At 54.2% G+C, this 26,309-nt stretch overlaps 1 long non-coding RNA gene across 6 annotated transcripts; it reads right to left on the reverse strand.

The window, feature by feature from the left end:
• Window positions 1-1,879: 1,879 nt before the first annotated feature.
• Window positions 1,880-24,568, reverse strand: LOC127342219 (uncharacterized). Of its 6 annotated transcripts, none has more exons than XR_011755278.1 (5): window positions 24,105-24,568; window positions 23,644-23,764; window positions 23,057-23,496; window positions 20,568-20,713; window positions 4,644-5,500 (listed from the first exon to the last, which is right to left on the reverse strand). It is a non-coding gene; the product is annotated as an uncharacterized lncRNA (long non-coding RNA). The 6 variants fall into 6 exon arrangements; XR_011755279.1 differs by having other exon boundaries at window positions 23,644-23,770; XR_011755281.1 differs by having other exon boundaries at window positions 24,089-24,568.
• Window positions 24,569-26,309: the final 1,741 nt, after the last annotated feature.

Below are 26,309 nucleotides of genomic sequence, written 5' to 3' on the forward strand. Positions count from 1 at the left end.
GAAGACCCGCGACAAGTTGGATGCGGCAACTATGGCGGCCAATGCTACCGGTGATGCAACAATCAACGATGATGATGATTCAAGTGACGAAGGCAAGAAGGAAGCTCCACTCCTCACTCGGTGAATAATGGGCGGAGGAATGTGCTTGGTAGGAAGACCGCCAAAGATATGAAGGGAAAGAACGCCGGTGATGATGACATTGCAATGGCTATGGAAAGGATTGCAAATGCACGGTTGCAAGCAAATGAAGATAGGAAGATGGCAAGAAACTTGGAGAAAGAGGCTATGGATGCTACTGAAGCTCGGAGAGCCGCTTTGGAGGAGAGGATTGCCACCAACGAGAAGAGGAAGTTGGCTTTGGAGGAGAAGAGGCAAGCCACCGAGGAGCATCTACGCCTAGCGGAGGAGGAGAGGAAGCTTTTCTTCATGGATACTTCCCAAATGGATGAGAGGCAAAAGGAGTACATCAACCTTGCTCGCGACAAAGTGTTGGCCAAGAAGAGATTGTTGATGGCCAACATGAACACACCCACGGCCGACATGTTTGGAGGAGGCATGTTTGGAGGAGGCATGCCGATGTTTGGAGGAGGCATGGGAGGCATGGGAGGCATGGCCGGCATGGGAAGCATGCCCATGCCCACCATGGGAGGCATGGCCGGCATGGGAAGTATGCTCATGCCCGCCATGGGAGGCATGGCCGGCATGGGAGGACCAAGCTATGGAGGAGTGTTTGGAGGGACTATGGGAGGCTCGGTGAGTGGTGTGTATGGGACTATGGGAGCACCACCGGGAGGCTTCGTGTCTTCCATGAATGCTACTATTCCTCCTTCAACCAAGATGACGAGGAAGAAGAAGAAGGTGTTGACTTGGAAAATGCGCAAGTGTGATATGCATTTGTCATATGCAAATTGTGTGTTCCACTTTGTTCATTTGAACCATATGGCGTGTGTCGTTGTTGAACTATGTCATATTGTGTGTCGTTCTTGAACTATGTGATGTGTGTTGCACTTTGTGTCCATTTATTCATGATTTACATGTGAGTCTGATCCTGTGAGATGCATAGTAGTGTAGAAAAGTTGTTTCCGCGCCCGCGCGCGTTGTATTTTGACGCCGCGGGGGAGGTCCATTTTTACCATCGCTTAGACGCTGCAATTTAGCGCGTCCGGTGGGGCAAAAACCGGCGTAGCGCGCGCCATACGTTTACCGCGCGGCAAAACGGTGGTATAGCGCGCCGACTTTTAGCGCGCCTGTTGGATATGCTCTTAGTGCGTGGCACAGGCGCATTCTTCACCGGAGGATTAAAATTTCCGCACGATCCTGAGCGATGTAATGCGCCGTACTGGACACATCAAATATAGCGCTTTGGCTAGGGCAAAATAAAGCACGCGCCAATTTTGTTTACAACGCAGTCTTTATTTGCAGCGACTGCTAAGTGAGGAAATTAAAAACGCGAGCGGTGTGCTATATCGACGATTTTTACAGCGCAATCGGCGGTGTACAAGTGGTGGAGTTTCTCTTATTGAATCATTTTAAAGGGACATTAGACAGCGGCAGGTGGTTGCTGCCCAGAGAGTAAGAGCATCTCCACCGGTGCTCCCTAAATAGGCGTTGGCAGGGACGTCAGCACAGCCATATGGGGAACACCGGCACATCATCCTCCATTTTGGGATGCTGCTCCCACACCGACGCTCCCCAAACCGGCTACCTCGATAGATCATTTGAATAAAAAGTCATAAAACATGCATATAAATTCAATTAGGTTTTCAAATATGAAGTTTGGGCCAACATGCGACTACCAAATTTAAATAGGTTTTTGAATATGAAGTTTGGGCCAATATACGGCCACCGAATGGCCATCATAGTCCGGCTGCAAAAACAACTTGGGCTTCCAGGCCAAATGATCAGATGAACGGGGTCATGGGCGGCTAAGCCTCGACGACGTCTTCATCGCCGGCGAGCAACAGTGGAACCTCCATCGTGGGAACCGGCTCCACGGGAGCTGAGGGAGGCATGAACGTTGACGGTGCCGAGGGAGGCATGAACGTCGACGGTGCCGACGCTATCATGGACGCTGACGCACCTCGCGCCGCCAGCACCTCTTGGCCGATGCGCTCGCGGTGCATCTCGTGCCACGCCCTCGCCAATGGGTCCATCTTCGCCATGTCCGCCATCAAGATCTTGGATTCTTGAGTCATCTTGGCCAACGAAAGATGCGTTGCTCCGTTGGTGGCTTTCATGGCAGCGGCGTGAGCTTCCATCTTCGCCGCCTCCACTTTTTCCCTCTCCAACGCAATCTTCATATCTTGCTTCTCGAGTATTGCCTTCCACACACTGGCAGCCCTATCCGCTGCATCCGTGTTCTCCGTTGAGAAGGAGGATAGCATATTCTCGAGAGGAGGCGTCCATGGCGGCCAATGTCGGCGCCGCATTCCTCTCGGCCTTGGTCTTCTTGTTGCCAATGGAGCGCCCGATGGAGGCGTCGGCGAGATCGATATGCCCATCTTCCCCGACGCCGCCCTTATTGAGAGTGAGGCGGTTGGCGTCCCATTTTTTGCAACCCTCTATTTTCTTAAAACAGTGCATGAAGAGGAAAAATTTGTGCTCGTTTTGGCTCTTGTACATCTTGAGGGTGCCGATTATCTAACGATGCATGATTATATTAACAAGATATACTATGATGCATTATGAAGTAGACATCATCAAATTGACACAGACAATACCCAATCCACCATCGTCTTGCCGCTCTACTTCGGGGCCTTAATCTTCTCATAGTAGCCATGGAACTTGTTGTACGCCGCCTTGATGATGTTCCAACGGTGAGAGAGCGCGCCCTCGTTCCGGATCATGTGCATGGTTGCTTAGAGACCATAGTTCTTCTTCTCGTTGAATGAATCAAGGATGCGTTGTAGTAATTGCCGGCGGATTGATTGGCTCCGGTGATGGGGCAAAAGCTCACTTCCTTCCACGCGTAGATGAGGCATTCATCCTCCAAAGACTTCCACCTAGGACCACGAGTGCCGCCGACCCGCCTGTTCCTCTTCAGCATTGTGGTCACGCCGGTGTCGGCGTCGATCAGCTCCTCCTCGGCCTCCTCCTCCTCCGCATCATCTTCGTCCTCGTCGACCTCTTCTTCATACTCTTTGACGGGGGGTTCGTAGCCGTGGCCATGGCGTATGAAGCCGGAGAGTATCTCGGCGCCGTCAATCTATACAATAAATAACCTACTTTGAGTCGCCAGCGGTGTCTACAATGCACATGACACATAAAGAGAAGGAAAAGTCACGTCGTCTTCGCCAATGGACACGCCAGACGAGCTACCGAACACCTAGTGGGCGCTCCCGCTCTCGTCGCCGAAGAGGGTGCGGGGGAGGCCGGTGCCGTCAGTCACGTGGCAGGAGGTGCTTCCCGGGTGGCCCAGATCTGGCGACGAGTTTAGGTCGACGGAGAAGCAAAAGGCGCCGCTTCCCCTCGGCGTCGAATCTAGCGAGAACGTCGCGTTGGGGTCGAAGGTCGTGTCGTCGTCGGCGTACTCGGGGGAGTAGAGGGCGCGGCCGCCCATCTGCGACAGACGCATCTGCGAGAGCGATGGACCCTCCGCGTAGTACCTCGGCGATGAGGGTGAACTCGAGAACACGCCGCCCAAGTTGCGGCCGGCGAGTTGCTGGCACCCTTCGGGCTGACCGCCGCCCAAGCTGAGGCACACGTCGGCAGCAGCTGCCGCTTTCGCGGCTTCGGCTTTCAACGCCTCAGTGGTGCCTTCTGTAGTCGGCCATCACCATGGTGCAGCGGCGTTTCTCCTCGTCCCACACCTCCTGCGACATGGTCGCCGGCTTCTCATTCGGCGCATGCGCGATATGGTCGCCGGCTTCTCATTCGGCGCATGCGCGGCTTCGCCGGCACCGCCGGCGCCTTCGCTGCCTTCACTGAAGCCTTTTTCTTCGGCGGCATGGTGACGGCGAGGGTTTTTCTCGTTGGAGTCTGGATGAGAGATGGAGTGGCGGGCGGGAGAAATGAGCGGCAGAGGTGAAAGGGTTTTGGGGAAAAGCATGTATAATTTTGGGATGTATGGCTGACACGTGGTTCCCACGCCTAAAATCATTCGCTGCGTGAGGCGCCGGCGCTTTTTTGGGCGCGCTAGCGTGAGCACATTTTTGATTCCGCCCCCAAAATGGTGGTGGTAGAGCAAGTCACTAGAGAAAAAAAGGAAAAATGCTAGAATTAGTTAATTTTGACATGTTATTTGTTTCAGAAAGTGCAAATATGGCTCACTATGGCGGTGCCATGGTCGACCGCCAATAAGATAAAGCAATTAATACACAGACCATTCTGACCATGGTCGGTATATTTCTCTCTCTTTTACAATGGGTATATGCTAACTGATCTGACAATTTGTTGCGCTGATTTCATGCCATCTATATATTAGTCTGACTATTATTTCCTTCTCTTATTTTACGATGATAACTAATTAATCGGATTATTTAGTTGATTTCTTTCCAGCCTTGTATTAATCTAATTATTGCAGCGTGATCTCTTGCCCAATGAAAATTGTTGGAAACCAATCAGGCGAATTGATATGTACATGGAATCGTTTTTTTTTTATGAACACACATGTAATTTGTGAAAAGGATACTTATGGTATAGAATTCTGTTTAACCGATTGTATCGGGCGAGCTGAAAATTTATATTAATGCAGGATTTGATCCAATCGATTCAAGTTTTCACGGTTTGGCGCCAACCTTAATCTATCCTTCCCGCCAATCCAATTAGCAGCGCTAAACTGCTCCAGCGCCTCCTCTAGCATATAAATAGAAGAGGCCCGAGACCACCATTTGCTGTGCTGTACCACCACCATTTGCCGTGCTGTACCACCACCATTTGCCGTGCTCTACCACCACCATTTGCTGTGCTGTACCACCACCATTTGCCGTACCTATGGCTCCCACAATCCCACTCTTTAATCCTCGTGGCTTCTCTGATCTGATTCTCATCTCTGATGACGAGGACGACCAATCCCGACAAGTCATCGATCTCTCCGATGATGAGGGCGACGTGATAATGGTCGAAGCTAACGACCAAATCGTTGTTCTCTCTAATGACGAGGCTGGCGAGATGATCTCCGGCGACAGTGGCGGAGCTGGTATAGTTGAACCCAACGAATTTCATGAAACCTTCACTAGTTTGCTGTTTAACTTGTCTCATTAGTAGATGATTATCACATAAGTAGTAGAGCTGAACCCAATGATCTTTTGGTCCAGCTTCGCCCCTGTCCGGCGACTCACCTGAGGATGGCGACACCAACTCCGGTGACTCACCTGAGGATGGCGACAACAACGACACCTCCACCAAGAGGTCCAAGAGGCCCAAGAGGTACAACACATGGTGCCACCAGGACCAACACAAACTGATGGATACCATCACGGAGATGCGTGAGAACAACTCAGGAATCATGCCCTCGGCGTTGGAAGTCCTTACGGCGCTACAGAAGGATGGCTCCCCGCTCCTGCGCACCAAACTTGATAAGAATGCCATCTACCAGAAGATACGACATCTCAAAAAAAAGTTACAAAAAAAATTGCATGGTCGCAGGTTCCGCGGGCCGCGTGCTCTACACGAAATAAAGATAAATGCGCGCTCCATGAAGATGTGGCCAGAATTGGTTGTCGAGAAGGAGGCACAAGACGAGCAGAGGCAGGCAGCACGGCCGTAGGCGGAACCAGGGTGGAGTTCATCTCATTTTTTATGTTTTTTTCTTTGGGCAAATAAATTTTATGTGCCAACTTTACTAGACAAGTAATACTCGTATCGTGTCACACTTAGACTTTGAACAAAATATTTTATATATATAAAATAATTTTTTTTGTTCGTATGCGTTGGCTAGGAGAAACAGAACCTGAAACTTTCAGACAGAGAGAGACCCATGGTTATGCGTTGCACCTAACTTTTCTTATGCTATGTGCTTGCGCCATCCCACGAGCCCGTACTCAGAGCGAGATCATGCTTAACTGAAAACTTAACTGAAAGTGCAAACAGCTAAACTAACTGAAGCTCAACGTCTCGATTGAAAAACAACTAACAAATCACCCCTATAATCTTGGCGTCAGCGAATTATTTCAGTCATGCCAATCCTCCTTGTCAGCATGGGCGGAAGCAGGAATAAATTTAAGGTGTGGCGGAATCGATAAATTAAAAATGCAAGACTCCACTAAATAAATAGTACATTACTTTGTGTTTTGTGTTCAACATGTATAATTTAATTTTGTAATGTCAAAAGAAAATATTGCACCCAAAATGTCTCATAAAATGAAATTACATGGAGTGCAGTCCACAAGAACGAGATCAGTTTCAAGTATGAAGGAAGTGCAATTTCAATTCCAGCATGCATGTCATTATGTAGTTGCTCTTCTTCGTACCATGTTTGTACTCACCCTCGTAGTCTTATCGCTTTGAGGGTCACAGTCTCGCCTCGCAGGCCGGCCGGCCGGCGGCTCTCTGCTCGTTGGTTTCTGTCGTGCACAGCCGCCTCCGCTCCACGCACAACCACAAGATCACGAGGTCTCCGGCATTTCAGAATTATGCAGTTACCGGCCGGGCGGATTGTACGTATACTACGTGTATCTTTGTTGGGAATGAATTATAAGTAACCACGTACAGCCCTAAGAGCGTTAGCGAAGAGGCTTGGCCCATCAGTCCATCACAACATTCGGTATAGCTTTTTTTATGTAAACGATCAATAAACCTAGTAGTACTCGAATCCCCTCCCTGGCACATTTAAGTATGGCGGCTGCCAAAACCACGCCAGATAGCTGGCTCCGCCCCTGCTTGTCAGCTTCTGGAAGATAATCCGCCCAAGTGCCTTCTTGAGAACGTCAGCAGGTTGATCGTTGGTCTGACATAGTCGATGCAAATGCGACCATGTTCCACATGCTTACGGATGTAGTGATACCTATCTCGATGTGTTTGCTTCATTCGTGGAAGACAGGGTTCTTCGACATAGAAATTGCCAATCTGTTGTCGATCAATAGCATCTAAAGTTATAATAGATGCACCCCATAGGGGACTTATAGTGATTTGAGATTCTGGACCATCCAATCTTCCCATGGGCGGCGTCGTGGCGTAGCGCGGCCCGTGCTCGCGGCTGAGGCCCGCACGGCCGGCGCCGGTGCTCGCAGCGGCGTGGCGAGGCGCGGCCGGCGTCCGTGCTCGCAGCACCCGTGTCCGCGGCGGCGTGGCGGCGCGGCCCGTGCTCGCTGCGGCGTGGCGAGGAGCGGCCGGTGCCCGCGATCGGTGTTCGCGGCGGCGTGGCGAGGCGGGCCGGCGCCCGTGCCCGCACGGCCGGTGCTCGCGCGGCGGGGCGAGGCGAGGCCGGTGCTTGCGTCGGCGTGGCTGCTGGCTCCGGCACGACTCGGCTGCTGTCGAAGCGAGGCTGCCGTTCTCCGGCGTGGGCGGCGGCGCGTCGCCGGCGAGGTTGTGCGGATTTGGTGGCCTTCTCCGGTGTGGGCGGCTGACATATGGGCCAGATGAGGACATGCCCGGATGGAATAGCTCGTCCGTGGCCACGCAAATGGCTCCCAAATTTAAGTCAGGTTTGGGTCAGCCCGGACGTGCATGCCTATCCGGCTGGAAAATGGGTGCTCCTGTTGGAAGCTGGTTTTACCCAAACGGACACGGGTGGACAGTTTGGGTCAGTTTTGGGTCTCCCGTTGGAGATGGCCTAACCTCCTCTTTTCCTTCCCATGAACGCAAATCGCGGTGGATGCCTCGAGCTCCACCCAGCAGCTCGCTTTAATGGCCGGCCCATGGGGAGGAGCACGGGAGGTCGCCGGCCGCCACCATCCCCGGCTCCACACCGACCATGCCATTGCTGGGCAGAACGGTTGACCGCCGTCGGGAGAAGCGCCGTCCATTAATGGCCGGCCTGTGGGGAGGAGCACGGGAGGTCGCCGGCCGCCGCTATCCCCGGCTCCACAACGACCGTGCCATGGCTGGGCAGAACGATTGACCTCCGACGAGAGAAGCGCCGCCCATGGCTCGAACTACCGTCGTGTGCCATCTCGTCGCTAGGACGAGTGCACCAACATGATGTGAATGGGATGATGCTGGTGTGACTGCAGGGCTCCATCTATTCCCCTTGCTTTTCATTGTGTTGATTTCTCCATCCTCTCCTAATTGCCTTTAGTTTTTTTTCGAGAATACACCATGGAAAGGTGTATCAATCACATAGAAGGGTGCCAAGATGGCAAAGTTTGCGTTACCACAGGGGGCAGCTCCCCAAACACACGCCTACTCTCCGTGATGACACGGTACAACGGTCGGATCAAGAAAAACAAAGAGAGTGCCACGGAAAAGCTTGGCTAGGCGCCATCGCTCGAACTCCTCTCGCACCTTGTCCCTGATGGCGCCATGCGAAGCCACCACTCCGTAGTAGACCACATCGTTCCTGTGCCTCCAAATGGACCAAAAGACCAGGATGATGGCAGTCCACATGTCCCGTCGGTGAGCTGTCGGACAAGCCCGAGACGTCCACCACTCCAGTAGATCGGTGTCTGGGTCCGGGAGCCACTCCTCCTTGCCCCAACACCTAAGAGCCCATGCCCAGGTCTCCCGCGCAAACACGCAACCCAGCAGCAAGTGCTGCAAGGTCTTCAGCTCCTGATCGCAAAGCGGGCAGGCCGACGGACACGGCAGACCACGACGTCGAAGCCTATCCACCGTCCAACAGCGGTTCTTCAAGGCCAACCATGCGAAGAACTTGCAACTGTACGGCGCCCTAGACCGCCAAATCTCCTCCGAAACGGAGGCCCTTACATGGCCGACGAAGAAAGCTATGTACGCCGACTTGGCGGAGTAAATGCCATCAGCCAACCACCTCCACAGTAGCACGTCCTCCCGCTCCGGGACCAGCTGGACGTTCGCCAGCCTCTGCCACAACATGAAGAACTCCGAGAGGGCTGCCTCATCCATGTCCAGCACACAGTCTCTCAGCCATTGGCCAGCCAGGCCCTCTCTCACCGAGAAAGTGGTGACCTTCCTATGCGAGACCATCTTGGCCACATTTGGTGCAATCTCCGCCACTTTCGAACCATCTAGCCACCGATCAGACCAGAACCGAGCCCACTCGCCATTGCTCAGAACATAGCAGGTGGCCGCATCGAAGATAGCGGTGCAGAGGCTAGGGAGCTGAATGTTAAACTCCGCCCAAACCTTAGAGGTGTCCACCTTTTTTAGCCAGGCCCACCGACAGCGGAGAGCAAGATTAAGCAAGCGGAGGTTCGGAATACCTAGACTGCCGAGGTCCTTCGGGGAGGTCACCTTGTCCCAAGCGACTAAGCAGTGGCCACCTTTGACCTCCTAACGCCCTTTCCAAAGGAAGGCCCGACAAATCTTGCGCAGCGCCTCAACACCCTTCGGCGGGATGTCGAGCGACATCACTGTATGCACTTGGATCGCAGAACGCGTGCTCTGGACAAGAATGGTCCTACCCCCACGGTTGAGCAGTTTGGCGCACCACAGTGGCAGCCTGCTAGCTGTGCTGTCCACGATCGGCTAAAGCTGGGCTGCCGTCACCCTTCTGAGCCCAAGGGGGAGGCCCAGGTATTTGAACGGGAAAGAGGCTACCTCGCAACCAAGGATAGAACTAGCCAGAGCCACCTGTTCATGCGAGCACGGTATGGGGTGGAGCGAGCACTTGGCCAGATTGGTGCGCAGCCCCGGCGCCACCCCAAAGTCCTCCACAATCTGTGTGCAGGTGCGCAGGTCTACCTCGGTGGGTCTGATGAAGGTCACCACATCATCGGCATACATCGATGTGCGATGCCGGAAGCCACTAGTCGAGAGCTCGGTGAGCAGACCCACGTTCGCCGCCCTCTCAAACATGAGGTGGAGACCATCCATCACCGTGTCGAAGAGCAAAGGGGAGAGAGGGTCACCCTGTCGCAAACCCCGGCGGTTGTAGATGAGCTCCCCAGAAGCGCCATTCATCAGCACGTGGGTCGAGGAGGAGCTGAGCAGCCCTCAACCATCGAGATCCACTTCCGGCCGAAGCCCAACTTGGCCATAACCTCAAGGAGGAAGGCCCAATCCACAGTGTCGAAGGCTTTCGTGATATCCAACTTGAGGAGAAGGGCATCCCTCTTGAGCGCGTGGAGCTTCCGAGCCGTATAGTGCACCAGCTGAAATTTGTCATGGAGACAGCGCCCACGGATGAAGGCACTCTGCTGCGGGCCAACCAGCTCCGGTATCCTAGGCGCAAGGCGAGAGGAGAGGACCTTGGCCATGAGCTTCGCCACGGTATGAATCAAGCTGATGGGGCAGAAATCCTTGACATCCACGCCGTCGGCCCGCTTGGGGAGCAGGGAGGCCATGGCCTGGTTGGCCACGTGTAACCCCCTGAAGTCGCGCTCCCACAAGAACCGGAAGGCCTCTATCATATCGTGCTTGATGATGGACCAACATGCCACATAGAACCTCCCGGAGAAGCCATACGGCCCCGGGGATTTGTCCAACTCATGTTAGCGTACCACCGCCCAAACCTCCTCCTCGGTGAACGATCGATCCAGCTCCGAGAGATCATGAGACTGAACCCCCAGAAAGTCAAGGTCAAGGGAGAACTCACGTTCCGGCGCCGTACCAAGCAAGTTGAAATAGAAGGCATCCGTTGCATCGGCCTTCTTCTCCTGCTTGGCCTCCAGGACGCCATCCACTGAGGTGAGCAATAAAGTTCTTCCACCTACGGTGATTGGCGTGGAGATGGAAGAACTTGGTGTAGGCATCCCCCTCTGCAAGCCACGTGATCCTCGATCTCTGTCGCACAATAGTGCACTCGAGCGACGCTGGCCCCGGCAGCTTGCGTTTGAGCAGCCGACGAAACCCCCTTTTTTCCACGGAGAGCGCCCTAGACTCCATAGCCACGTCGAGACGGGGGATGAGTCCATTGGCCAGCGGGATTTGCTTCTTGTTGTTGCCAATGAAGTGATCATTCCAACTGGAAAGAGCTTTAGCGGTCACCGCCAGCTTCCCCGCCAAACGCTTGAACGGGTTTGCCACCCCAGGCCCGGTCGACCAAGCATTCTCCACCGTCTCTAGGAAGCCATCAACCTTAGGCCAAAAGGCCTCGAACCGGAAGCGGCGACAGGCCCTTGCCTCTGTCGCGAGGCTCAGCAGCAAGGGGCAATGGTCAGAGGTGGAGGAGCCCATCGCTGAAAGGAAGGAGGAGGGAAAAAGCACCTCCCAATCCACCGTGGAGAAGACCCTATCGAGGCGCTCGAGGGTGGCCTGCTCCCGCTCGTTCGACCACGTGAACCGGCGACCATTGAGGTAGAGCTCCTTAAACTCTAGATCGGTCAGGACCCTCCTGAACTTGCCCATCATACGCCTATTTAGGTAGATGTTGCTCTTATCGGTCGCATCCACGATAAGATTGAAGTCCCCCACAATCGCCCACGGCCCCGGGTGGAGGTCCCGGATATCCTTGATCTCCTGAAGGAAAAGGCACTTGTCCGCTTTCGACTGTGGGTCGTACACTCCGGTGAGCCACCAACTCGCGTCGCCCTGCGCCCCCACTCTAGCCGTAATGACATTGTTAGAGTAGTGCGGGTTGGAGAGAGAGACCACGGCTGACCACGTGTACCATCAGCGGGGAGGAAAAAGAAGCAGTCGAATTCCCTCCCTATGCATCTATCCACGGTAGCACGCGAAACCACTTGTAGTTTGGTCTCGAGGAAGCAAGCCACACTCGCTCCTGAGAGGAGAACCACTTGAAAAATCGAATCGCAACGAGCCAACAAATTGAGACCACACACATTCCAAACCAACAAGGAGAAACACATGTCCATCATGTTACGAGGCTAGAGGATCACAGATCACAGCACAACAAACCACTTAGACCACAAGGTCATCATCAACCACTGGGAGGACATCCGGGTGCCAGGCAAACAAGGTGAGGCAACCTACGAGGTGATCCATCGTCATGGGCTGCTCGTCGAAGTAGGGGAGGTAGGCCTGTAAGGCCACATCACCGATGACTTCCCCCTCCCGCGTGATACCCAGCTGAATCATGAGAGTATGCTGCTGCGCCTTGATCGACTTCCCAGGCGCAAATCTTCTTGCTACTCGTGCGCTCCTGCGGACCACTGAGGGGGTTGACCGTTTCTTCCTCGTCTTCCTGGGCAGAGGCGGGGGAGCAGGGCGGCCTTATTCGCCCTGCACCTCTCGCGGAAAGCCGCCAAGCCACACTGGATGTCCTTGATCCCGAGGCGATGGACGCCGCGACCAGCGAACCATCCAGCAGAGAGGCCGCCGCGCCTACCGGCGCGCCGCCCGGCAGGTCTGGAGCAGCGGGCGGCGTCGCTGCCAGGCCCCTCGCAACGGTCGCTGGCTCCACAATCTCGCCTTCCTCAACCTCCACCGCCGCATCCGCCATAGCGGGAGTGAGCTCCACTGTGAACATAGAGAGGGGCGAGCCTTGGATGCGCTCGTCGATGGTCCTCCAAGAGTCCAACGAACCCATAGAGCAGGTTGGCGAAAGCGGGCCGGTCGGGGAGAGGGCCTCGTCGTGGACCATCCACACCTTCGGGTTCCCTGATTGGATCGAAGCAGAGCTCGAGTAGATATCGTGTCCACCGGAGGAAGGCAGAGACAATCCTTGCCCAGAGAAGGGAAAGGTGCAGTCCTCGCCCATAGTGCCAGCGTTCATGGCCGCCTGCGCTAGCTTTTCCACGTCCAGGCCCTGGGTGCGACCCAGCCCTTTGTTGTACATGCGAACCAGGGGAGGCACGAGCTGGGCAGTCGCTGCAACATGCCCATCAGGAGGGGCGTCCACTCGATCCACCACCAGCGGCCAAGGCCGCACTGAGGTAGTATGCCCCAGCGCGACGCGCCTCTCAGCACCACCCCTCCACCGTCGAGCGGGAGCAGCTGCCGGCGTAGCACCTGCACGGGTGTCCGGTGGCCGACGGTGCGTCTGGAGGAGGGCCACGCCCGCCACCATTGCCCCGACCACCGCTGTCTCCACCTGGGTCAGGACCCTGGCCACCGCCAGCCGAGGGCCGGCCGGCCTCTCCACATGTGTCCTCCACGCGAACAATATGGACCGTGGCGTCATAGTCGAGCAGGGCAACTTCCTCCACTATCAAGGCCTCTACCGGGAGCGGCAAATCATCGATGTCGTCGTCAAAGACTGCAAGCCAAAGCTGCTTGGAACGAGGGAGCCCGGCAAGGTTGTCCGTCCAAGCCGTGTTGCAAAAGGTCCCCAGGTCAGCGCGATTGGCTGTCTCCAAACCCAGACGCTCTACCCAACCGAAAGAGCCTAGGATGCACCTAGCCGTGTCGAGGTTCCACGCGATCGGTGGGATGCCCACCAATTCCAGGTGAACGCAGAAGCAGAAGCGGCGGCGCGTCGCCTGAAGCTGGCGGTTCCACACGCCAAAGCGGAGGGTGAAGTCCCTTCCCTCGAACGGGTTGGTGGAGGCGATGAGCAGGACGTCGCGGTTGGCCCTGGAGTCAAAGACCAGCAGGAGGTCCGCTGGCCAGAACCGTTGCACGGAGAAGCGCCCCTCGAGCTCGGGGATGCTGTTATGGTCGGTCTGACCTATACATGTAGGAAGCCCACTAGTGGCTAGTTATGGGCTTAGCCCAAGTAAATTAGGGGCTTAGCCCAAGTAAATTAGGGTTTCGAGGAGGCCGTCCTCCTATATAAACACTTGTATCCCTTCAAGATTAATCAGACAATAATTCAGTATCATTACTGTCTCGTCTCCTGAAGGGAGACGGGAGAACCCTAGCTTCCGCCGCAACAACCCTAGCCGCCTCCTTCTTCCTCCGCGACGGCGCCCAGCCGCCGGCGCCGAGCTCCCCAACCTCTCCGCCCTCACTTCCACCCTTACAACCTCCGCCCTAAACCCGGTAGAACCCTAGTCTCTACCACTTTGGTATCAGATTGCCTAGGTCTCATGGGTTCCAACAGCCCCCCGTCGACACCATCGCCGCCACGTCCACCGCCGCCACCAACATCACTCCCGCCGCCATGACCGGCGCCCACGCCCTGCAGGGGGCCGCCGCCGCCGCCAACGGAGACCAGGCCGCCGCCGTCCCCACGGGCCTCGACCTCCTGGCCGCTACTTTGGCGGACCTCGCCGACAGCCTCCGCGCCATCCGCTTCGAGCTCGCGGAGATCGGGGCCGGCCAGCACCCGCCGCCCCACCGTCCGCCGTTCGTCGCCGCCCCCCACCGACCGCGGTTCCGCCGCCGCCGCCACCGGCCGCCGCTACGCCGCCGCCCCCACCGACCGCCGCTACGCCGCCACCCCCACCGCCCGCCTCCGGCGCCGGCCGGGCCGGCCCGCATGGTGGCCGCCGTCGCCCACGCCGATTCCCACGTGGACCGACGCGGCGCCCGTCTACACCCATACTACGCCGCGGACGACGGTCCAGCCGCCCGCCCATCGCCCTGGCGGTCCTGGCGGGTTTGCGGGGCCCTTCGCCGCAAGCACGTCCGTCAACCCAAGCCGCCAGGCGGACACCCCCGAGGTCCCGCCCGTGGCACCGCAGCCGCCCCGCTTCACGAAGCTGGAGTTCGCCACCTACGACGGCGCCACCGACCCCCTGAAATGGCTGAACCAGTGTGAGCAGTTTTTTCGGGGGCAGCGGACGCTCAGCACCGACCGCACATGGATCGCCTCCTATCACCTACGGGGCGCCGCGCAGACTTGGTACTACGCCCTCGAGCAGGACGAGGGCGGGATGCCGCCTTGGGAGCGTTTCCGCGACCTGTGCCTCCAGCGGTTTGGGCCGACCCTCCGTGGCAGCCGCCTCGCCGAGCTGGGACGCCTCGCCTTCACCACCACGGTCCAGGACTTCGCCGACCGCTTTCAGGCGCTCGCGTGCCATGCCCCGAGCCTCGTCGGCGGCCTCCCCGACTACATCCGCGTCGACGTCGAGATGCGCGAGCCAGCGGACCTGCAGACGGCCATGTACTACGCACGAGCCTACGAGCAGCGCGCCCTCGCCATGCAGCAGGTCTACGCGCGGCGTGGCGGCGCTCGTCCCGCGCCCGCCCCGCTCCGACGCCCACCGCCCCGCCACGCCCCGCACCGGCCGCTGCGCCCGCAGGCCCTCCTACGCCAACTCGCCCCTTCAAACGGCTGACGGCTGCGGAGCAGCTTGAGCGGCGCCGCCAGGGGCTGTGCTTCAACTGCGACGAGAAGTACGCACCGGGCCACACGTGCGCCCGCCTCTTCTACTTGGAGACCGTCGACGACGCCGACGTTGAGGCCCTCACCGCCGAGCTCGCGACCGCCACCGTCACTGAGGTCGGTGTCACGACCTACGCGCCAGTCGACGCGTCCGCCTTCGTCGTGTCTCTCCATGCTATGGCGGGCATCAAAACGGCAAAGACGATGCTGCTTCCGGTGACGATCAAGGGGGAGCGTCTCACTGCGCTGGTGGATACGGGCTCCACGCACAACTTCCTGTCCAGCACCGCCATGCGCCGCCTCGCTCTCCAGCCGGCGGGATCGGAGAAGTACAGCGTCACCGTCGCCAACGGGGATCGTCTTACGTGCCAGGGCGTGGCGCGACAGGTTCCCGTGCTCGTAGGCGACGAGCCGTTCTCCATCGACTGCGTCGGCATCGACTTGGGCTGCTACGACTTCATCCTCGGCCTCGACTTCCTGAGCACCTTAGGCCCCATCCTGTGGGACCTCGACGTGCTGTCCCTCATCTTCTGGCGCGAGGGCGGCCGCCGTGTTCACTGGACGGGCGTGGGCAGCACTGGCACATCCCGGCAGCTACACCTGATGGCCACCGCGCTAGATGAGGCGCATCCGCTCCTGGCCGCCCTACTGTAGCAGCACGGCGACCTCTTCGACGAGCCGCAGGGCCTCCCTCCCTCGCGACCCTGTGACCACCGCATCCACCTGCTGCCGAACACGGCACCCGTAGCTGTGCGGCCGTACCGGTACCCCAGTGCGAAGGACGAGCTCGAGCGCCAGGTGGCGGTCATGCTAGCACAGGGCATCATACGGATCTCGACGTCACCATTCTGCGCCCCCGTGCTCCTGGTGCGCAAGACCGACGGCACGTGGCGTTTCTGCATCGACTTCCGCGCCCTCAACACCGTCACGTCCAAGGACAAGTTCCCCATCCCCGTCGTGGATGAGCTCCTGGATGAGCTGCATGGCGCGCGCTTTTTCACCAAGCTCGACTTGCGCTCGGGCTATCATCAGGTGCGCATGCACCCGGACGACATCGCCAAGACGGCGTTCCGCACTCACCATGGCCACTACGAGTTTTTGGTGATGCCGTTCGGCCTCTCCAATGCGCCGGCGACCTTCCAGGCTCTGATGAATGACGTGCTCAGCCCCTACTTACGCCGCTTTGTGCTTGTTTTCTTTGATGATATTTTGATCTACGGCGCGCATCTGGGCGGAGCACTGCAGACGTGGCCATCATCTTCAACGAGCTTCGAGCGCATCGTCTTCACCTCAAGCGCTCGAAGTGCTCGTTTGGCACGACCTCCGTCGCATACTTGGGCCACGTCATCTCCGCTGACGGTGTCGCGATGGACGCGGACAAGGTCGCTGCCGTCGCCGTCGGCCAACGCCCCGGCCGCCACGAGCTCTTCGCGGATTTTGGGCCTCGCCGGATATTACCGGCGCTACATCCAGGACTTCGGTCTCATCGCCGCACCCTCACGCGCTCGCCGCCGCGACGCTTTCTCCTGGGACGAGGAGGCGGCCACGGCCTTCGCCGCCTGCGGCGGGCACTCACGACGGGTCCCGTTCTTCGGATGCCGGACTTCGACGAGCCGTTCGTGGTGGATCGCGACGCCTCCGGCATCGGCTTCGGCGCCGTCCTTCACCAGGGCGAGGGTCCACTCGCCTTCTTCGATCGCCCTTCGCCGCCCGCCACCACAAGCTCGCCGCATATGAGCGCGAGCGATCGACTGGTCGGTCCAGTGCGCCCGCAGCGGGCGTATCTTTGGGGCCGGACATTCCGTGTGCGCACGGACCACTACGACTCGAAGTTCTTGCTGGATCAGCGCCTTTCCACCGTGCCGCAACACCAGTGGATCAGCAAGCTCTTCGGCTTCGACTTCACCGTCGAGTACCGCCCCGACCGCCTCAACACAGTCGCCGACGCCCTATCTCGCCGAGACGTTGACGATGCTGCGGACGCACCCACAGTCGGTGCAGCCCTCTGCATCCACTCCGGGCCATCTTTCGCCTTCATCGACGAGGTTCGCCGCGCCATCGCCACGGGCTGCGGATGCGCGAAGAATCGCGCCGGCCGGCCGACGGCGAGCTGCCGCGCCTGGCGCCTGGACGAGGGACTACTCCTCCATGGCCGCCGCATCTTCGTGCCGGATCATGGAGACCTGCGCTACCAGGCCTTGTCCTTGGCGCATTCTGCAGTCACGAGGGCGCCCGAGAAGACCCTGCACCGTCTCCGCGCTGATTTTTACATTCCAGGGGATGGCGCCACAGTGCGAGATCAGGTGCGGGCGTGTGTCACATGCCGGCGGAACAAGACGGAGACGCTCCGTCCGGCAGCTTGCTACGGCCCATCGGACGTGCCGTCCCAGGTGTGGGCGGACATCTCGATGGACTTCATTGAGGGGCTGCCGAAGGTTGGCGGCAAGTCCGTCATCCTCACGGTGGTTGACCGCTTCTCCAAGTACGCGCACTTCATCGCCCTCGGCCATCCCTATACGGCGGCGTCCGTGGCACGCGCTTTCTTCGACGGCATCGTTCGCCTCCACGGGTTTCCATCCTCCATCGTCAGTGATCGTGATCCAGTGTTCACGGGTCACGTCTGGAGGGACCTTTTTGGGTTGGCGGGCGTGAAGCTCCGCATGAGTACGGCGTTTCATCCTCAGACGGACGGCCAGTCCGAGGTCGTCAACAAGATCATCGCCATGTACCTGCGCTGCATCACCGGGGATCGTCCACGAGCTTGGGTGGACCGGGCCGGCGTGGGCCGAGCATCGCTACAACACGTCCTACCACTCCGCGCCGCACGCTACTCCCTTTGAGGTGGTCTACGGGAGGCCACCACCGGCGATGCTTCCCTATACGGCCGGCACGGCCCGTGCCGAGACGGCGGATGACTGCTGCGTACCCGCGACGAGATATCGGCGAGGCGCGCGCCAGCGCCTTCTTCAGGCTCAGCAGCTGGCCAGGAAATACTATGATGCACACCATCGCGAGGCGGAGTTCGCGGTGGGCGATTGGGTCTGGCTACGCCTTCTTCACCGGACGACCCAGTCCTTGGACCCACGCTCCAGGCGCAAGTTGGGACCTCGTTACGCTGGTCCTTTCCGTGTGCTGGAGCGCATCGGCACGCTCGCCTACCGCCTTGAGTTGCTGCGCAGCTCGCGCCTCCACGACGTCTTCAACGTCGGCCTCCTGAAGGCCTACCGGGGCGACCCTCCTTCTGCACCACCAGCTCTTCCACCTACTTCGGATGGGCGTCTAGAGCCTGCCCCGGCGAGTGTGGCTCGCGTGTTGAAGGCCCAGCAGCGCCGTGGTGTTTGGCACGTCTTGGTGCATTGGACCGGCCTGCCCGAGGACGAGGCGACTTGGGAGAAGCTTGAAGATCTCCGCCAGCAGTTTCCAGAAGTTCAGCTCGAGGACGAGCTGTTTGAGAAGGCGGGGAGAGATGTTATGGTCGGTCTGACCTATACACGTAGGAAGCCCACTAGTAGCTAGTTATGGGCTTAGCCCAAGTAAATTAGGGGCTTAGCCCAAGTAAATTAGGGTTTCGAGGAGGCCGTCCTCCTATATAAACACTTGTATCCCTTCAAGATTAATCAGACAATAATTCAGTATCATTACTGTCTCGTCTCCTGAAGGGAGACGGGAGAACCCTAGCTTCCGCCACAACAACCCTAGCCGCCTCCTTCTTCCTCCGCGACGGCGCCCAGCCGCCGGCGCCGAGCTCCCCAACCTCTCCGCCCTCACTTCCACCCTTACAACCTCCGCCCTAAACCCGGTAGAACCCTAGTCTCTACCAGATGCGCTCGACAATGGCCGCCATCGCCGCTGCATAGTTGACCGTCCGCCTCGTGCCGGAGACGAACGCCACCAGGCCCCACCGGAGGGCTCTCTCCGTAGACTCCACCTCCGGCGTCCGGTAAATGATGCCACGCTCACAGGCCGGCCGCGCCGCCTCCACCTCCACAGCCACCTCCGGAATCGTCATCATCACTCCATGAAGGAGGAAGAACATGGGCTACAAACGGGTTGGGCCTGGTTTACCTCTTTGCACAACACAAATTTATGGTCTGGATGGTTCCTGATTGTTTTTTACCTCATGTATTTCCTACTTATAGTGCTCTGTGATAAGAATGTTCTGTTTTGTGAGGGGTTTTGGCTGTTGCTTAGTTCATTGTCTTGCTGATGTGTGCATCTGGCAGGAAGTAGACAAAGCCACAGCAGAGGCTCGCAAGGTAAGAGGATTGGGCAACGAGAGCCTGACGCTGCTAGTGCAACTAGGCTTGCGACATGCGTCGACCATGGCCAGTGTGAGCTAGCCATTCCTTGTGCAGTGGTCTATGTCAAAAAAAATTACCTTACTCACTTGTCGGTGGAAGTTTCATTGGTTTGTGAAACAAGTATCGTGCATACTCAATTTTTCTATTGCAAGCTTATATTCGGTGGGAAAATAATGATAGAGAAAAACGTATAGGTGATTGTTACTGGAAATAGTTTAAGACAATTTTCCAAGGATAGTAGTTCCGTAGTTATAAAAATATTCCACGGCTGCTCTTGTGTAGGTTTATCTAAATGAAGTGTGATTCTATCGATCTATTAAGTATTCTCAGGCGATTCTAAGGTTTATATAGTGAATTAAAAGATTCATGAAAATAATTGAAAGCTTTCTGAAGCTTTTGTCTCAACACTTTCCTCTCGACATCTCAACACTTTCCTATCATTAGTTCTACCATTTTGGTGTCACCTTGATTCTTAACTGCTTTTGTTCATCTCAGCTAACAGCGACAGAAATTTTGAAGCTTACAAAGTAACCATGATAGTGTGGCTCGCGGTGCATTGAAAAATACATGTCTTGGTATGTTCTAATTTTCGAAATCGTAATCCAGCATGCGGGTTATGTTGCAGGCAATGTATCTTAATATATTCTCGTGAAATTTTTGCAGGTTATCTTTGTCACTGAACTTACAATGAATGAATACAACTCTGCTACTAATGTTAAAAGGCTAGCAAATTACTCCAAGATGCTTACAAATTATGCCTTCCTTATTACCTTTTCCAATTGCATTATGAATTTGTTTAAATTTTGGTAAAAAAGATTTGAACTATCCACACGAGTTTTTGATTCATTTCGTTGGTCATGATGGCTCTGGCATATGATGCTATGATCCTGATTCTTGAACACTAGATATATGACCTCACAACATGTGCAGGCAATAAAGATAACCCTATGCATTAGTTTAGATTGATAATTCTTGTGGTGGTTTGTTTACTCAATCAGTTCACACCTGATCTCCATAGTTATCTTGCAGGAAACCTAAGAAAGTAGCAACGGAGGCCACTCCAGTAAAAGATGTCTCACCTCGATTTTGAGGGAATCCTCTTGTGCATGCTTTGCGGATCTTGGAGAACAAGGACCAATAATAGAATGTGCATGAATTGGGGTTCATTATTGTTGACCAACTGGTACCTCCTGAACACTCAGTTTTTTGATCCCTCCATGGTGACCTACGCATAAGATTCATGCGGTTAGCTTAGCATTCTCATTCAATTATCTCTCGATATTTACTCAGCCTTCAGATGATGAAAGCCTATGACAATATTTTCTTCTGAGCATTCGGATTTTTGATTCCGTTGTTATCATCTACATATGAAATGCCTACAATTAGGTCAACCTGATCATCATCTTATTACTGGTTGCAACTACACAGCAGTAAGCTTAAGTTTATTGTGTCAGTTCAACGAGAAGCTAAAAGAGGGCCAGATCTACAGGCTCTAATCTTTCATGGTTGTTGGTCCCCGAAACAAATACTGGACAGCAAACCACCTCCATAGAATCAGGATCACTCAGCATACAGGTTATGGAGGTTGTACCGGAGTCTGAAAACTTCCGCTATATGAATACGACGCAAAGACATTTTATGCTATTCTACCACGCACAGGAAACAATGTGCTCTTATTAGGTTTCCAGCAAAAAAGTCTACTTATTAAAACCCGTATTACCTACCTCTCATGCTCATTCAGATGAGCCGGACGACCAAAAGTAAAAAAAAGAGAGGAGTTGTGTCTGCAAACAAAACCACAAAAAAGAAACTATATTTTCTTTTCAATTCGTATTGCAGACCAAATCACGCTGGTCCAGCCAATGGACTCTTTAGGGAGAAGCAGAAATCCTAGCTTTACATGGTGGCCTATCGGTTGCACACTTTATATATCACTGCAAAAGAACACTAACTGCACAGCCTATTCTTATTGAAACTACTGCCAAGACTGCAACCACAACACATGACCATATCAAACACACTAGCAAGAAGATCAACGATGAGACTACAGATGTGGTTTCCCATCAGTTTGCTAACTTTTACATTCAAGACTACAATGTATCTATCTTATGTAATGTTAACTTTTTTTATCTTATGTAATGGTACCTTAGATGGACATCCTCATAATCCTCTGAGATTACTTACCTAAAACTTTATGTATAATTATCCAGTGCATGAAACCTTACGCATAATTATCCAGTACATAGAACTTCATGTATAATTATCTAGCTTAGCAAGTGATGCAGTAGTTTATTAAATATGGAGTTTATCTGCTTTTTACTTCTTTCAAATGATGCAATACTAGGCATGAGCGTTCGCATATCTCTGTGCTCTTTATTTCTTCCAAATGATGCAGTCATAGGCATGTGCATTCACATATAATATAGGCATCTACTTCCTGCCAGAAGGCAGGCACATTTTGTGTATCTCTCCTCCCAGTAAAACTACCATGTGTAATATGCATTTCAACTTGTAACTACCTAAAAAGCGCATACGTACATGCAGAAGTAAAACAACCTGATAAGACAGGGAGCACTGCCACTAGATACAACTTTTAACAGCCACTACTATTGCTTCCTTAGATATGTACATGTAAAATAAACACTCAGTAAATAAGCGTATACATATAGCTTCTTGCTATCAGCCATGTGTCATGCACACATGGAAGAGTAAGAGTTTAACAAATTATTATCCAGATATGAAGAGGCCACAAAGAAATCAGTACTGTGGACAGGGAGCACTGCCTTTGTAGTTCATATTTGTATTTCTGCTTTTAGCACTTGGTGATCGAGTTGGATTGACCACTCTCTTCAGGCGGAAGCAGCCTTCGATGCATACTCCGCGCGCACTACCAAGCACTCAAGCAGTGCATCGGCTGCAGCCAGGGACTGGTGCACGTCAGCATGAGGACCAGATTGGTGGGAGACTGAGAACTAACACCTTTGACTGGTGCAGCACCATGGCTTAGGACATCTACAATGTAGGCACTTAATCCAGGTGCTAGGATCCTTTTCCTTGTAGTTATACCAAAACCCCAATCGATCTCAAGATTTAGTGTGTCGATGCGAAAAGTTGAGTCGGGCGCTAAGCCGATTTTTTTCCGCAGTACCTAGAGCGACGAGCGGCAGACATTAGGAAAAAAATAGAATTGGAGGGTCATAATACTCCTTCCTCAAATGGAGTAGACATGTAGAAGAGAGACAACAACAACAACATCAAAGCCTTTTCCCATGCAAGTTGGGGTAGGCTAGATATGAAACCCAACAGAAAAGAGGACCAAAACAAGGAGAAAGAAAGAAAAAGAAAAAAAAAGAAAGAAGGAAAGAAAAAAAAAGGGATAAAAGGAAAGAGAAAAGAAGCGAGTGACTAAGGTTCCGGCACATGGATCGCTGATCTTCATGCATTAGTTACAACAACTAAAAGATGTAGTACAAAGTAGTGACTTTGTAGGGCATGCACAGATTAATTAAGTCCATGAATCACCCAAAGAGGCCAACGGGAAAAGATACATAAAGTTTAGCCATTATACCTGATGAACTCTGACCTTGGTCGGAATCCAATTGAAGCAAAATCACAATAACAGGCTTCCTCTCTCTTCTCCTCATGACAGATATGCATCGAGTTAAGTTATCTCCTCTTCTGCAGTGCAACACTAGCACAATGCCGTGACCCACATCCCTTCTGCTCTGCTGCACAGATTTAATCAATTGTCGGGCGCTTGGACAATTTTCTTCCACACGACCCATATCGGCGAGCATCTGGCGCTTGGAAAAGAAAACCATTGGAGACTCGACGAGCCTTTCCTCAACCGTTCAACGGAAATCCAGCTGAATCACCACAGGGAGGCGGAAGCTCTCCATAATACATTTAACCAACAGAATCCATCAAAAAAGTTTGGTACTACAGCTGAATCAGCGGAAACTTGTTGAAGCGGTACTCTAAATCTCTGGGATTCTCCCAGCTGCAAACCTGAAACATGTGCACGAGTGAAGAAAACAAAAGAAATTGGAATTGCCACAACCATACAGGATGCATCAGTTATGGCAGCTAAAAGATGTAGTAGAAAGTTGTAATTGCTCAATGAGCTGATGAGAGTAATTTACTGCTTCTCCATACCTTGCAATGGACTGAATCTGCTCGATGCCTAGCTGATGAGAGTAACTTACTGCTTCTCCATAACTTGCAATGGGCTGTAATCTGCTTGATGCCTAGCTGATGAGAGTAACTTACTGCTTCTCTACAACTTGCAATGGAGATTTCATGAATTAGAGTCAGCTTATACGGTGCATCAGTCATGAAAACATAATACATCTCTAAATGAGATACTAACTACTGATTTTAGTTTGGACATTAACAAATAATAATTCGATTGCACCTACTGGCTGAACAAGCTATGAACAAGGAACAAGAAATAATCAATTGCATCATCATCGGTATATGTGAGAACAAATTCGTCACTGGGACTGAACTCAAAAGCATTTGCAATCTTTGACAAAAGTATCACAGGAATTACAAAAATTGATAGTCCCCGTGTAAATCTGTAACAAGAGGGGAACTATACATGAGGAGGAGGGAACCTGCACTTGCTCCAAGGATGGCAGGGCCATGGAGTTGAGCCTGGGCGGCGCCTACGGCACGGAGAGCCGTCTGCCGATATTTCCGGCGTGAACGTGCGCATCAGCCCGCCGAGCGCGCCACTCTGCACGGCCCCGAACACCGTGGCCTCGATGTGGGTGGGCAGCTTCTCCATCCACGCTCGCACCCCCGTCTCCAGCGACCTGAAGCGGCCGACTCCACCGCCGCGGTCGACGAGGAGGCCATCGCCACCAGCGTCTGCCTCTTATGCCCCACCCTTACCTTCTCGAAGCTGCCCGCTGCTCCGGCGAGGTTGCTCAGCGGTGATGATTTATCCCCTTCCTCGGACGCGAGGAACCGACCGGAATGAGTGAAAAATAGCGAACTGGAGTGCAGGGTCACGCCGAATCGCGAATCCAATAGAACGTCCTGGGGACACGGCGCACCACCGGCGAGCGGGGTTGACAGGGCCGGTCCACACATATTCAGGGCCCTGGGGCAAGACGGCGAGAACGGGTTTTTTAGAATGCTTTTTAACTCACATAACATATACTCCGTATTAAACTACATGTTGCAAGTAAGGAAACAATATAGTTATACGAAAGACCGCTCTCTTTTTTCAAAAAGCCTACCCAATCTATCCATATTACTCAACGGCAGTGCAAAAAATTCCAATAGTAAAAGTTATAAATAGCGAAGACTACAAACACTTGAACGGGCCAAAGATGCGTCTAGGACGCGTTTAGTTGCCTGGGTTGATTTCCTGCATTACTCCACCAGCGAGATGGGAGCCCCTGCGATTCACGAACGGGCCATGGACCAGGAAAGCCGGGTAGTTTGGTAGCATGTGTGATCTTTTGTGCTCCGAAGACCATCGTTTGGTTGCCCGTTTTCAGCCCATCTTGCACGCAGGAAACAGGAATCAGCTGTTTGGTTGCTCAAATCACATCCATATCCTTACCACAATTCAAATAGGGTGAGATTGAGGTTTACATGTCGGATTCAGCCGCTCAAGTACAATAAGCGGCTGATCTGCGAATACTCCAGAGTCGACGATCAGCTGCGGGTGACCAAAGATAACATGCCGACGAATTCTCTGAACAAGAGGATCCGGACACTCTGAAGCTCACCCGGGGCCAGGAGGTCCCGGAGATCAACAAGGACGTGTACATCAACAACAAGTGCCCTCTGGTGCATTTTTTCACTTAGTCATTTTGCTTTTCATATTTGAAATATTCTAACTTCTTCAACGCTTCCTCTTTCAGCTCAATTCTTTGGCGAAAGATGGTTTCAAAGATGTATTCCTCCTACCCACTAACGTCGGAAGGGCGAAGGAGGATCCGGAGGACGAAGACGAGGGGGGAGAACAAATTCCCAAGAAGAAAGTTGCCCCTCTTGCTCCAAAAAGTCTCCGCGCCAAGGTTTCTGGCACTGAGGACGGAACCAGCGGCGAGGCCTCCGCCAAAAAGGCAAGGACCAAAGCTCCTCCATGCCTCGACTCCTAGAAGGCGGAGCGTGACCGCATCAAGCTGCTGGCCACAGCCGGAAGAGGGTCATGCCCGCAGCTCCCCGGAGCCACGTAAGTATTCCGAAATATAAACTCTTAGTTGTGAAGTTAAAACTTTATTGCTTATGTCTTTTCTTTACTTGATGTATGAGCTAGAAGATCAGCGCTTCACCGGTTAGCACCCAGAAGCCCATCACCAGTTTCTTGAAGACGTCACCGGCCGTTGGCCCCACCACTCCAGCTCCTCCAAGTGCCTCCAACCCAGCTCCCCAACCGACTCCGCCTGAGGCTCACCCCGCCCCTGATCCCGTCGTCGAAACTCAGGTGGAAACAATTCCAGTGAGCAGCAGGAAAGGAGGAGGAAGCTGCTCCGCCACAAAGCGAGCTGCTCCAGAAGAGGCTCAAGACAAAGGTCCAGAGGAGGCGGAAGTCACTTCTGCAGATAAGGCTGAAGCTTCGGCTAAGGATGCTGTCACATTTCCGACCAATTTTGGTGATCCTTCTGATCTTTATGCCACGCCCAAGGCGTACTCCCACAAGTTCTTCAACAAACTTACGGAGGCGAAGAGATGGGAGCTCGAGCAAGATCTACTTAACTCCATGCTAAACAACCCATGGGGTAAAGCTGATCTTGAATCTTCCGAGATTTAAAATCACAAAAGGGAAATCGGCGAGTTCTTCGACCAACTCCTCGTCAAAC

Source organism: Lolium perenne, chromosome 3, assembly GCF_019359855.2.
Source record: "Lolium perenne isolate Kyuss_39 chromosome 3, Kyuss_2.0, whole genome shotgun sequence".
Classification (NCBI taxonomy): Eukaryota; Viridiplantae; Streptophyta; class Magnoliopsida; order Poales; family Poaceae; genus Lolium; species Lolium perenne.